The sequence below is a fragment of the Trichechus manatus genome, unplaced genomic scaffold (assembly GCF_000243295.1).
Source record: "Trichechus manatus latirostris isolate Lorelei unplaced genomic scaffold, TriManLat1.0 scaffold00091, whole genome shotgun sequence".
In the NCBI taxonomy this organism is placed as follows: Eukaryota; Metazoa; Chordata; class Mammalia; order Sirenia; family Trichechidae; genus Trichechus; species Trichechus manatus.
Window position 1 is genome coordinate 5,640,898 of NW_004444027.1, and position 13,739 is coordinate 5,654,636.

The window sequence follows — 13,739 nt, forward strand, 5'->3', positions numbered from 1 at the left end:
CAATTTGAAAACTATTTTGGATTAAGTTCCAAATGCAAAGTAGAGACAGTAAGTGCTGTAAAGCATCAGAATATGGAGACATCAGCGAAGACTGGCTTCATTGTGTGTCCTGTTGCCTTGGATTTCTTTCTGTGAAGAGAGCTACTGTGAATGTAATGATATTTTCTGAACCAAAAACTGAGGTATTAAGGCAACTGTCCAAGAGAGGAGTAATGAGGATTTGAACCAGGGAAGTAGGTGTGGAATTGCATGGAAGGGATAGTAGGGATCTTACAAGTAAAGGCTTTATGTCTTGGGAATTAATTGAATGTGGGGGTAAAGACAGAAGAAAGAAGAGAAAGATGGTGCTAATAGGGTCGCTATGGGTTGGAATCGACTTGACGGCCACAGGTTTTTTGTGTTAGGAAAGATAACGGTAACATTACTATAAATAAAGACATTAAAGGAGAGCAGAGCGGGAAGGATAAAGGTGAGTTCATTGTGGGATATATTGTTTAACGTTCTGGTGAGACAATCAGATTGGACTGGTCAAGACCATTGGTTTTAGAGTTAGGAACACTTGGGAGTTCTATCTGTGCTTTGTACCTTACTCTGTAATCTTTGGGCACCTTATTTATTTAGCTTCTTTATGTCTCATTTCCCTCATCTGTAAGCTGATACTACCTTGTAAGGATTAAAATCAGACAATACATATAAAAGGTATCTTAAGTATCTGGTGCTGCTATAACAGAAATACCACAAGTGGGTGGCTTTAACGAACAGAAATTTATTTTCTCACAGTTTAGGAGGCTAGAAGTCCGAATTCAGGGTGCCAGCACTAGAGGAAGGTTCTTTCTGTTGGCCCTGGAGGAAAGTCGTTGTCTCTTTGGAGCTTCTGCTCCTGGGCAGTCTTCACGTGTGTTGGCATCTCTCTTCCCCCATCTCTGCTTCTGGAATGCTTGTTTAATCTATTTTATATCTCAAAAGAGATTGACTCAAGACACACCCTACACTCATCCTGTCTCATTAACATAACAAAAATGGAAGAGGCTGCATAGGCCCAGCTCACTATTATTTACCTCCATTGCTAACCGCCACATTGTCTCATGATCTTGTCTTTCTCTCCAGTTCCAGTCTCTACAAAAGGTTTAAGATGTTCCTCCTTGGAGAGTGGAAAACAAATGATAATGATCTAGGGACGAAAAAGCAAACAAAGCACTCATCCTGTGACAAGAAAAACCAGGATGTCACCACATAATCCCCAAGAATGTTTCCAAATAACCCCCAAGAATACCAGTAGAAGATTAACTCATCTGAGACATGACCACCTCAAGGGGGAACTAACACAAACTTCTAAGACCCATAATCCTGTCCCTATAAAAACCTTCAGCTGATCCCCAGTGGGAGAGATGGGTTTTTTGGAGGAATCTATTCCCCTCTGTCTCCTATATATAGATATATAATAAAACCCTTGCTACTCACCTCATCCTGTCTCAAAATTGGCTATTGCGGCAGGCGGCTCCAATCCGCTTTATTGAGGTAACAAAAACAACCCATTCCCAAAGGGGATTATAACCACAGGCGTAGAGGTTAGGATTTACAACACATTTTTGGGGGACACAATTCAATCCATAACAAAAAGTTTAGCTTATTGTTTGACAATTGAGTATTCATATAGTATGTATTAATAGGATGATGTGATGATGTCTAGAGTAGAACTGGCAAACAGGGACTTGAGAGCTGCAGCAAGTGATCTTCTTGCAGGTGGAGATGATGCAAGGCAACTGATTGAAATCGGCAACAAAGGAGTGTAGAGAGGAAAAAGAAAGTGGCCAATGGCATATCTTTGGTGAGGAACACCTTTTAGGAGTCAGGAGAAGGAACAGAAGTCAGAGAAGGAGATTGAGATAGAACTGTTTGAGGGGAGTACGGAGAAGCAAGAGGAAGAAGTGAGGAGGGGTGACCAGCAGCAGCCAGGGCTCCTGTGAAGGCAAGTATAAGTCAAATTTTGGCTGAATATCCTTTTCCTCCCTAAGGCGCTTGGCTGTCATTAAAATCAAATACGTTGACCTTGGGGGCTACAATGTGTTGGGTTATTCAGATACATAAGAAGACATTTAGGCTGAGTCCTCCAGGTAGCAGGTATCTGCATGTCCACTTTTGTTAGTATGGAGATGAACCAACACCTGGTAATTCTTACCATGGCTTCTATTGTGTCTCCTCCCACACTGCTTGACTTCTGCCTGCTGCCACTGAACTTTGGAGGAAAGCCAAGTAGATGAACCGTGAAAAAAAGACAATTTTAGGCTATTCATGAAACTTGGAGAATATTTCCCCATGTTTGCCTTACTGGAATGCTTGTGATTTTTTAAATTTGTTTCCCTCTCTCTGATTTTCCTTAACAAAATGAGTAAAAGTTAAAAAGGGGTTGTTTTTGTACATATATGAGGGTGGTAGGACTTTGAAGTTTGTTTACAGTAATAAAGGGGAAAGAAGAGGAAAAGAGCGAGGTGTGAGGAGAAAGGAAAATAGAGAGGAGAATAAGAAGGTGTCAGGAAAGAGGATAGGAACAAAAAGGGCTGATTTGGGTATGGTGGGGTGAAAAGTGTGCTCTGTCTGGAAAATGCGTTGCTAGGTTTTTCTAGTTTTGTTTTGCAAACTGAATCCTTAAACTGTCCCCTGTGGGAAACTAATCAATCTTTAGCGTTTTCTCAGCCTCCTAGACAGAGCACTTTGCTTGGGCTCCACCAAGACGGGTGTGTGGATGGGATAGGTCAGCTGAGGAGCCCTGTCTCTGGGGGGTGCAGTTTGGCTGAAAGTAACAGACCACCCAAGCACAGGGATAGGAGCTGGCCCTGGCCTTGGCCCTCCTCAGCTACTACTGCAAGCCCTGGTGTTTGGGTTCCTTGACTGGGGAACCCTGGAGTAGAATCCTTGCTTTTTGGGAATTAAAAAAGTTTTTGATACATTGGAGCAAATTTGGTTTCACATTACCATCGCAGTTATAGATGCTTAACTAATGGTTTTAACTCATTTCTGAGTTAACGCTAGTGATCTTTTAGTCTTTTAGGATTGCTAGAGTACCCCCACCACATTACTTGTTTCAGTTATCCAAAAAGGCCTGCCCTTATTTTACAAGTGTAGAAATAAACAACAATCACGTGTTTTTTTTTTGATTGTAGAATATATGCAATTTTCTCATCAGAGGGTTGGCTCTTAATTTAAAACTGTATTTTTTTTCTTCTTAGTTTTGATCATTCCGCACACTACTGGAGTAACCTGTTAATAAACCTGTTAAGGCCCCGCATTTTTCATAGGCATCAATGCCGCCAGCTTTTTGTTGTTAATCAAAGTGTTTTAAAACCTCAGACCATTTGCTGGAGATTGGCCACTTTATTTAGAAAGACCTCTTCTTTGACCATAGATTTATTTTTAGAACCGAAGGTGCTGACTTGAATTTCGCCGGGCCTGCTCTAAACTGCCGCTGACATCGTTGAAGCGGCAGAGGCTCTGGAGTTTTACCCAGTTCCAGAGCTCCCGGGAACATTTTTCTTTGCACTCCATAAGTTTTTCTGAGGAAGGTGGGTTTGCCCGTCCGTCCTTTCTTCCCGCCGGCCCCGCTTCCCTGGCTGGGGTGGTGCTTTTCCTACAACTCCTCGGCGCTCCTGCTCGCCCCTCTTGGACCCGCACAACCCAGAACCTGTAGGCCTCGGCGTCCCTTCGGGCGATTTCCGGAAAGTCTCGAACGCCCCCTCCACTTTCCTCCCGCCGCCTCCTCTTCGCTTGAACGCTTGGGTTCGGCCATTTCCGGCCTGGCGCACTTCGGGTGGTTCCGCCGTAGCTCGTCGGAAATGGCTGCCTGCCGGCAGGGGGAGTGAAGGACTCCGCGCGGCCTGGAAGGTAGGCGGCGAGAGCGGCTTTTGGGAACCCGAGTTTCGCGCAGGCGGCAGCGGCTCGTTCCTGAACTGGAAGCCAGTAGGACTGCTGGCGGCAGCAGGAGACCGGAGGAGCCGGAGGCGGCGGTCTGGATTCCAGCAGTGGCCCGGAAGGGGCTCGTGGTATGGATCCCGGGGCTTACCCCAAGGGCTGGGGCACCGGGCGGGCAGGACCAGGTCCGGCTGAACTGGGGGCCGTGGGAGCCCGGCTGGAAGCTGCTGCCCAGGGCAGCGGGAGGCGTGCGGCCTCGGAGTAGGCCTTCCCGAACATTTCGTGGTCCTGGGCAGAGGACCACGAGGGAGTTAGCCACTAGCGATGAGGGGTAACGGGTCTCTCTGTAGCTATAAACACGACCTCCCTACCCCCACGTGCCTCCTGTAGCCCCAGTTAGGGTTGTTTCAGACCCACCTCCATCCCCGTTTCTGCTTCTGCTGTCCAGCCTCTTCTCCCTGAAATCCTCCACCCCTCTTTTGCCCCCGGTGTTTGTCCAGCTGCTTGTGTGGAGCATCTTCTGTCGACGAAGGAGCAGCACCGGACTGTGCCCCCGCCCCCCATTTTCCCAGCGCACAGACTCCCACATCTGCCTTGTGCTGCATTCAGACACAGTCGCCTGCTGCTGCTCTTCCACTAGTTATTTTTACTGGACAAACTGGAGGTCCAGCCTTGCCGTGCACTCTTCTTTCGTAATGAACCACTTCCTCTCCAGGGGTTCAGGTGTTGCTGTTCCCTGGATCTGGGGCTTTGGCGTCCAGGTTCTGTAGCGATAGGCCTAGCTCTGTTTGCACTGGAGAGGGGCTGTGTGCACATCTACGCTACGGAAATCTTAGCCCAGTCACCCGGCCCACGCTGCAGGCTATAATGCGAATCCACAGCCCTTTTGAGATCAGGCACGGCTGTAGGACTGCAGATTAGGCGTTTATCTCTTACTCAGATTGAGCCAGTAGTTCAGTTCCTTTTCGGATATCTGTGGCTCTCAAAGAAACCCTGGTGGCTTAGTGGGTAAGTGCTACAGGCTCCTAACCAAAAGGTCCGCAGTTGAATCTACCAGGCGCTCCTTGAAAACTCTGTGGGGCAGTTCTACTCTGCCCTGTGGGGTCGCTATGAGTCGGAATTGACTCGACGGCAGCGGGTTTGGTTTGTTGGTTTTTGGCTCTCAAAAGACTGGGAATTTGGTGAACAGCTTCTCCCCTTCGTCGCTTTTTTCCTTTTTACAAATTCTGGTGGCTTCATGAAGACCTGTTGGTTTGACTCTTTTGGAAGAGGAAACGCAAACAGCACATTTTTTTTCCTTCCGTTTGTGATTGACTTAAGAGGCAACTTAAGCATTTGTTTTCCCCACTTTTTCCTATACTTCCTCCAATTTAGGTTGCTTCACTTTTGAAGGCTGGGTTCCCATGTGTTTGTTTTGTTTTTTTAAATCTTTGCTGCAATCGTGCAAAATTGTATGCAGTTTTCCTGTATTTTGCTCAGCAGTTAATCCGAGAAGTGGACTTCTCGGAGAGGGGGGAAGGTTCAAAGGATGTTTTGAAACCATCGGAAGAATGTAGGGGGACTAGATAAGGAGGTGCCCTTTTCCTCAGGGCACACTAGGCTAGCTGTGGCGTGAAAAGTCAGTGAAGGGTGATGCAGGGGTGAGGCAGTGGCAGCAGTGTGTGAGGTCCCATTCTGAAATGAAATTAGTAAGTAGTCTTCAGGAGAAGGGTTGAAGGTATTACCTGAAATAGTGTCAGGTATTAGGAGAAAAGTGAATATCTCACCAACTCTGTTAGTAAAGGTTTGAGAGCCTTTGCTTAACAGTTACTTCAGAGTGAGGCAGGAGATAGAACCAGGGACTTTTCATAGACTCCCCAAACTGCCAACCAATTTCTGCTGGATATTAAGTTTAGCTGAGAAAACTTCTGTTAACTTATTGTTTCCTCTTAATTTTTGGTAACTTTCTTCTTAAAACTTGTAATGATAGGGCAGCTAAACTAAGTACGAGGGAAAAATGATTTTTCATGTGTTTGTAGGTTCAGTGAAAATAGTGAAACTCAGGCAGGTGGAGTTTGAGCACTCAGGAGGAACAGAGGTAGGCTTACCTGTAAACATTGATCTTTTCCTGCCTCAGCCATTCCCACCTCCTTTCACACTTCAGATCTCTTTGGTGATGTTATTAGGTGGATAAGAAGCACGATTAAAAAAATGTGTAATCTTGAAAATGTAAGAGGAACATGGAGTCTCCATTTAGTAACATATTTACTGCTCCTACACTTATGCCATAATGTACATTGTAGGATATTGCTCGCATGCACCAAATGACCCATTAAAATCTCAGGGATGAAGCCATAGGAAGAGGAACTGTGTCTCACTATTTAACCAACCTGAGGTTTGTGGTTTGTAACCTGAGAGTGGGGCATGGCAAACTTTTTCTGTAAAGGGCCAGATAGTAAGTATTTTAGGCTTTACAGCTGCTCACCTCTGCCATTGTGCTCTGAAAGCAGCTGTAGACAATATGTAATCGCATGAGAGAGGCTGTGTTCCAGTGGAACTTTATAAAACAGGCAGTGGGCTTTAGTTTGCCAGTGCTTGCTGTAGAGTATCACCCACATATGCATGTCATTACTTTTGTATGTTCCTTCATTTGACTGGGCCTGCTACCTTTTAGATTGATCAGTGGTATTAATGATTAACATCCTGGATGTTTGCTTTGTTGACTGATTTCTCTTACATTGTTATCATTTTAACCGTCTTTTCTAACTTCCTTTTAATGTTTTTTCAACAAGTATTTGAGGAGTCTGAGGGAGGAATACAGAATGAATCAGATTGGGAGTATATTCCTGATGAGATAAGACATATATATATAAATATATTATGATAGTAATTTATAATAATGTCTTAAGTTACTATAGTTTTTTTTGCCATTATATAGTACTTCCAAATTTTTTTAATGTAGATTTTGATCTTTATAATAACTCTGAGAGATAGGAGGCTAAATGTTACAATGTTTTTTTTTTTGATGAGGAGGGGAGGCAGGAAAGAAAACTGAGGCTTGAGGAGGTTATTTGACCAAGGCCACGAGTAGTAACTGGCAGAATTCTGGAACCAGTCGATAATATTTACTGACTTGTCCTAATTGAATACCTATAGAATAGTAAAGCTCCCCGGGCAGCCCATTGCAAATTGTAGACTAGCCTTCAGGAAACTTTTCCTTAAATTGAGCTGCAGTTTGCCTCCTTATGGTTGTCACCCACTAGGGCCATCTAGAACAAATCTATTCCTAGTCTCTGTGACAGTTCTTCAAGTGTTTGAAGGTAGCCATCATATTTTTCCAAGTCACAAGTTGCATACTGGTGTGCATGGATCAAATAAGGTCTGGGTTACCTATTATTTACCTTGCCCAGCTTAAACAAAAACCTAAATTGGTAGCCAACTTTTAGAAATGAGGAAATTTTACATTAAAATCTCTATTTCTGTCTTCTCTTGGAAAGAAATTAGAGAATTTGGCAATGAAGAGCTCACATTTCTGATGGCAGTAATCTTCTTTAGATGCTAAATGTACTGTCCATTTTGCTAAAGTCCTTACCTCCCAGTTCCATCCATTTACATCGCTTTCAGGGCCTCTGTAGGCATTGAGCTGGCCATCCATTTCCTAGGTCTTCTATTCCACAGGCTAAATATTTTCAGTTTCTTCAGATGTTTCTTACCTAACAGTTTCAAATCCCCTCACCAACTTCTTAGTCCTCTGCACTCCATTTACTTAGTTATCTCCCTCTTAAAGTGTGCCACTCAGCATGGAATACATATACAATGGACTGACAGAGTAGAGTGACCTTTAGTCCTTGGATTTCTGCACTATACTTTGTTTAAAAAGAAAAAAGAAGAAACAAAAATAAGATGATCTTTTTTTTTCTAAGTAGTTGTATCATACTCTTGATTCACTGAAGTTATGGCAACTGAAATCACAACCTTCTGTGTGTTTGCCACTGTTAAACTAAATTATTTCCACGTAGTTTTGTGATCTAAGTATTGAACTTTGCTTTGTCTTAAATTTCATCTGGTTAATTATAAGTTATTACAGACTGATAAAGTCTTTTTGGATGCTGGTTTTCTTCCAACCTTGATTTATTCCTCCTAGCATGACTTCCCTTTCTTTGTTTTCTGAAGTAGAGCTGTAAAATATAAAAGCATTGTGGCTTAGAATGGAGAAAATAGTTGATGAACACCCAAACCATTGTTAATGGACTCAATGGAATATTAAGGGATGCCTTAAAGAAAAGCATTAAGCTTGAAATCTTGAAAGTGAAACAAGAGATCTTGGGCCTTGCTGCCTTGAATCAATGTGTTGAAATCCCCCCCCACCTCAAAACAAACAAACAAACAAACCGTAAAATCCAAACAAATATGTATGTACTTTAAGGCAGTTTTAAGTCAGTGGGGTCCTAGAATCTAAAAGGATCTTTTGAGATCATCTAGTCCAAACGTTTAATTTATGAGTTAAAAAAGGACAAGAGGCTTATGAGTAAAGAAGGACAAGGAATTGTGAAGTTAGGGAACCTGATGAATCAGAAAGTTGGTAGTGACAAAGGGAAGGCAAAACTTGAGTCTTGAGTTGAATTCACCCATGAAGGTTTAAGTGGGATGCCTGAGTCATACTGCTGATTTATGTGTGGCCTAGCAAACTTTGGGGCCCTGGTAGGGCAGTGGTTAAGTGTTTGGCTAAGTAAAAGTCGGTAGTTCATGTCTACCAGCTGCGTCTTGGAAACCCTGTGGGGCAGTTCTGCTGTGTCCTATAGGGTCTCTATGAGTCAGAGTCAACTCGACGGCAATGGGTTTGGTTTTGGTTTTTAGTATACTTTTACTTCAGTTTCTCTGTTTCATTTAGGGAGGTCTGGGGGATTAATCAGGAACCCTGGTTGCACAGTGCTTAAGTGCTTGGCTGCTAACCGAAAGGTCGGCAGTCCGAACCCATCAGGCACTCTGGAAGAAAATGTGACAGTTTGCTGCCGTAAAGAGTACAGCCTTAGAAACCCTATAGGACAGTTCTGTTTTGTTCTATAGGGTCGCTATTAGTTGGAATTGACAGCAGTGGGTTTGGTTTTGGTTTGGGGGAATTAAAATGTCAGTTGTGTGCTTCCACAGCATAAAATAAAAATCATGTTTTCTTGAGGAATGGAAAACAGAGAAATTAGTTTACATTCAAGACACTTGGCAAGTTGATTGCTCTAGGAAGATAACTTCAGCAAAATTCATCTGAAGACTTTATTAAAAAACCTGTTTCTATTCTCTTCTTCCCCGACCCCCACATCTCTGATTTATAAATATAGTGCACTCTCATTTTTAGGAGATATGGAAAGAGAGAAACATGAAGAATACAAAAATCACCCATAATTCCACAATCTGGAAGTGCCATTGTTAGTGTTTTTGCTCCAATTGTTTTTTTATTAAGAAATATATACATACGCATTTTAAACAGCTTGTATTTTACTGAATATGTGGTTTCAAATCTGTTTTTTCCACTTAACATTGTATTATGGACATTTTCCCATTTTATTTAAAATTGTTGAAAAGCTTATTAATGGCATGATGGTCTTATTGATGACATGGATTTACCATACTTTATATTTAACCTTGCTCTCATTCTTGGAATTTAATTTATTTACATATATATGTTAATAAATATGTTAATTTGTTATACATTTTAGTTTATTTACATATGTATGTGTGTGTATATATATATTGCTATTATAAAAATGCTGTAGTGGTTGCATCTTTGTACATAAATCTTTGGTCACATAGAATACATTCCTAGAAAGTAAAATTGCTGAGTCAAAGATCAGAACTTTTTAAAGACTTCTGTTGTAAATGGCCAAATTAGTTTTCAGTTTACCTTCCCACTGGCAAGATATAAGAGTAACTGTCATTCTGTACCCTGGCCAGCATAGTGCAGAGAGGTACTGTAATTTATTAAGTTGTATCCTTTCTAGTATTTTAACATGAACATTCTCGAAGTTAAATCTTTTTCCTTATTCGTGATTCTTTCTTAAGACTAATTCTGGAAGTGGAATTGCAGGATCAAAAGACAGAAACAATTTTAAGGCTTGTATTACTTAACGCCAAATTGTATTCCAGAAAGCTTGTACCAATTTTTACTCCCACCGGCAGAGTATGGGCATGTTATTCTGTATCCTGGTTAGTACCAAGTATTATAATTTTACAATATTTTTGCTTATTTATAGGTGGAAGATGTCACTGTGTCTTGTTTCAAACATACATTTCTTTGATTGCTGGGAAGACTAAACATTTAACAATGTTTATTTGTCATACGAACACCTTTTTGTGTCACTTGTTTATATCCTTTGATTATTTTTGTATTGCCTTCACTTCTGTTAACCCTGTTATATATTGCAAATGTTTCTCCAGTCCTTTAATTAAATCTAAGCTTTTTTTAAAAAAAACAAATGCATAGAGGCTTTTGATTCTTACGTAGTGAAATCTATTGACTTTTGCATCATAGATCTTGCTTTTGCTTGGATGCTTAGAAAGTGCCTGTACTTAAGTTGAAATTTTATGCATGTTTTTCTTTTATTCTTTTTATGGTTTAATTTATTACAGTTAACTCTTGAATCCATCTGGGATTTATTTTTGGTTTTGGTTTGTAATTTAGGAATCTGACTTTATTTTTTTCCAATTAATTATTTATTAAAAAATTTTAACATTTATTAAAATCTAAAATGGTGTACTTCATTTTTAAAATGACTAACAAGTTAAAAATACTTTTCTTAATTTCAAAAGTAATATTTTTTTTTGTAAAACAAACTGAGTCTTTTAAGTAAACAAATAGTAAGCAAGTGTGAAATAGTATACAGGGCTCTGGGTCAGATCGACCTGACTTTGTATCTGGACTCCACAGTGTTCTTGCTGTCATGCCTTGAACAAGTTATCTAACCTCAGTGTTTCATGACTTCTTCATCTGTAAAGTAGAAATAACATTACCTATCCCCATATGGTTGATGTGAGGATGAAATGAGATAATGTACGTAAAGTGTGTAATCTACAGTACTGTGCCTGGCACATTGTAAATACAAATAAATAATAGTTATAAAAAGTGAAAGGTCTACTTTCTCTCTGTACAGAATGTCTTCTCCCAAAGATAACCACATTTAAATTTAAGTCATTTCTTCTTTCTCCCAAGTATGTGTCATGTAGCCTGTAAACTTTCTACATGAATGAGGTATATTGCTGTTTATCTTCCCTAGTTGTCTGTAATTATATTGATTCAGATGTCGTCAATGAGGATTGTCGTCATTAATAGATAAAGTGTTATTTTTCTCTGGCTACCTTCAGGATTTTTTCTTTGTCTTTAGTTTTCAGAAGTTTAATTATGATGTGTCTTGGCATGGATTTCTTTGAGTTTATCCTGTTTGGGGTTGGCTCAGCTTCTTGAATCTATAGGCTTATATCTCTTGCTAAATTTGAGAAGCTTTCAGCCATTAGTTCTTTGAATACTTTTTCAACCTACCCTCTTTTCTTCTGCCTCTAGGACTCTGATGACACTAACGTTAGATCTTTTGTTATAGTCTCATATGTGCCTGAGGTGCTGTTATTTTCTATAGCTCTATTTTTTTCTAATTTCACTAATTTTTTCCTCTGTGCCTTCATTCTGCTGTTGAGCCCATCCGCTGAGGTTTTAATTTTGGTTGTTGTATTTTTCATTTCTAAAATTTCCATTTGGTTCTCTGTTATATCTTCTATTTCTTTGCTGAGATTTTGTATTTCCTTGAAAGGCTTTCTATTTTTTTGTTTCAACCATGTTCATAATTGCTTGTGAAGCCGTTTTCTCATGGCCGCTTTAAAATCTATTGTCACATAATTCTTACATCTCCGCCATTTTGATGTTGCATCTATTGATTCCCTTTCTTCATTCAGTTCAAGATCTTTCTGGTTCTTGGTATGATGACTGATTTTTTTATTCAAACGTGGACATTTTTGTATTATGAGACTCTGGATCTTATTTAAACCTTTTATTTTTAGCTGTCTTTTTTGACACTACTCCGGTTTGGGTACTCCCTTGTTAATGCTAGGTGGAGGTAGAAGTCCAGGTTCCCCACTCAGCCTCTGTTGACCCCCAAGTTGGGGGGCTCCTTGCTACTCCTGGGCAGGAATGGGAGTTCCAGCTCCCACATGATCTTCATTGTCACCACAGTTGGGCTGACCTTAGATTTGAAACACCAGGTACAGTATGCATCTTTGAAGGGCTGAACATTCAATAAAAGAGTAGATAGATTTAAAAAAAATCCATCCATGAGCACATGGAGATATTTCTTTAAGCCTAGACTTTGGATTGATGGGGGAAGGGAATATCCATTGAGAACTCATAATCATGGTTTCCTTTCATATGGGTTTTATGTTGAAATTTATAATATCTGTGGGTCTGGGGAACCTCCAGATTGCGGAATTGACATAAAAAGTGATCTGTGGCTGTTAGTATGACAGAAGTATCTGACACAAACTATTCCAGAGAGACACATCCTCAATCCAGGCCACACAGAGTTCCCAGAAATAAAACACGGAAAGATGAACTCAGTATAGAACTACAAAGCATATGAAGAAATAATCCACTGTCCCACTATCAGCAAGAATCAGCAGATAGAACAAACTAAAGACATGAAGAGAATAGAAAACATGAGAAAAAATAAGGTATTGCCATGAAAATAAAAGGCAGATTAAAAAAAAAAAAAAAAAGAACCCATAGAACTTCTGGAATATAAAATAGTCATTGAAATTAAAACCCAGTAGCTAGGATAAATAGCAGATAGACACAGCTGAAGAGTGAATTAATGAACTAGGTCAGGGGTTGACAAACTGACCAGTAGATTGTATGAGTGTGTGTGTGTGTGTGTGTGTGTGTGTGTGTGTGTGTATATATATATATATAGAGAGAGAGAGAGAGATTTATAGCACAGAAACAGCTCACACGATTGTAGAGGCTAGAACATCCCAAGTCCATGGATCAGGGTAGAGGCCTCTCCCAAGTCACACAGCCGCAGAAGCTGGCAAGTCCAAGATTGGCAGGTCATAGAGCAGGGCTCCCGCTCACAGGCAGTGAAGGTTGACTAATTCCAATATTGGCAGGCAAGACCGCAAGGTTTCTCCTGATTTACGTAGCTGCAGGGGCTGGCAAACCCAGGATTGGCAGGTCAGAGAGCAGGGCTCCGCTCACAGGCTGTGAAGATCGATGAATCCCAAGTTCTGCAGATAAGCTGACAGCTCAAGTCCCAAGAACTGGAGATGAGACAGTAGGAGGCAGCCACAGAATCCAGAGTGAGCAAAAAAGCCAGAACGTCTGCTTATATTCAAATGCAGGCCACACCCCCAAGGAAACTCCCTTTTGTCTGATTGGCTACTTACAGTATATTCAGTCATGGGAGTGATCACATTTAAACACTGAGAATCATGACCCAGCCAAGTTGATACATAATCTTTACCATCACAGCCTGCAAAGTAAGAATGGTGTTTACATTTTTAAAGATTGTTTAAACAGTTCAGAAAAAGGAGGGTGAGAATAATTGTACAACTTGAAGAATGTACTCAGTGTCACTAAATTGTACATGTGGAAATTATTGAATTGGTGTATGTTTTACTGTGTATATTATCAACAACAACAAAAAATACATTAAAGTACATAAAGATTGTTTAAAAATAGCAAATAAAAATATGCAACAGGGACTGTTTATGGCCCAGAAAGTCTAAAATGATTACTGTCTGGCCCTTGACTAAAAAATTTTCCCAGCTTCTGAACTCTTGAACTGATAGATCTGAGGAAATTTCCAGAAGGTAGCACAAAA

General features: G+C 40.7%; 1 protein-coding gene across 6 annotated transcripts in view; it reads left to right on the forward strand.

The window, feature by feature from the left end:
- Positions 1-3,821: 3,821 nt before the first annotated feature.
- The window catches only part of EXTL3 (exostosin like glycosyltransferase 3), a 76,654-nt gene continuing 66,736 nt past the window's right edge, over positions 3,822-13,739 (forward strand). For 5 of the 6 annotated variants that reach the window (XM_023736732.1, XM_023736729.1, XM_023736733.1 and 2 more), the window contains exon 1: positions 3,822-4,037. The gene's annotated coding sequence lies outside the window, so the exon portion shown is untranslated. The remainder of the gene's footprint in view (positions 4,038-13,739) is intronic. The other variant, XM_023736731.1, reaches the window with a different exon arrangement.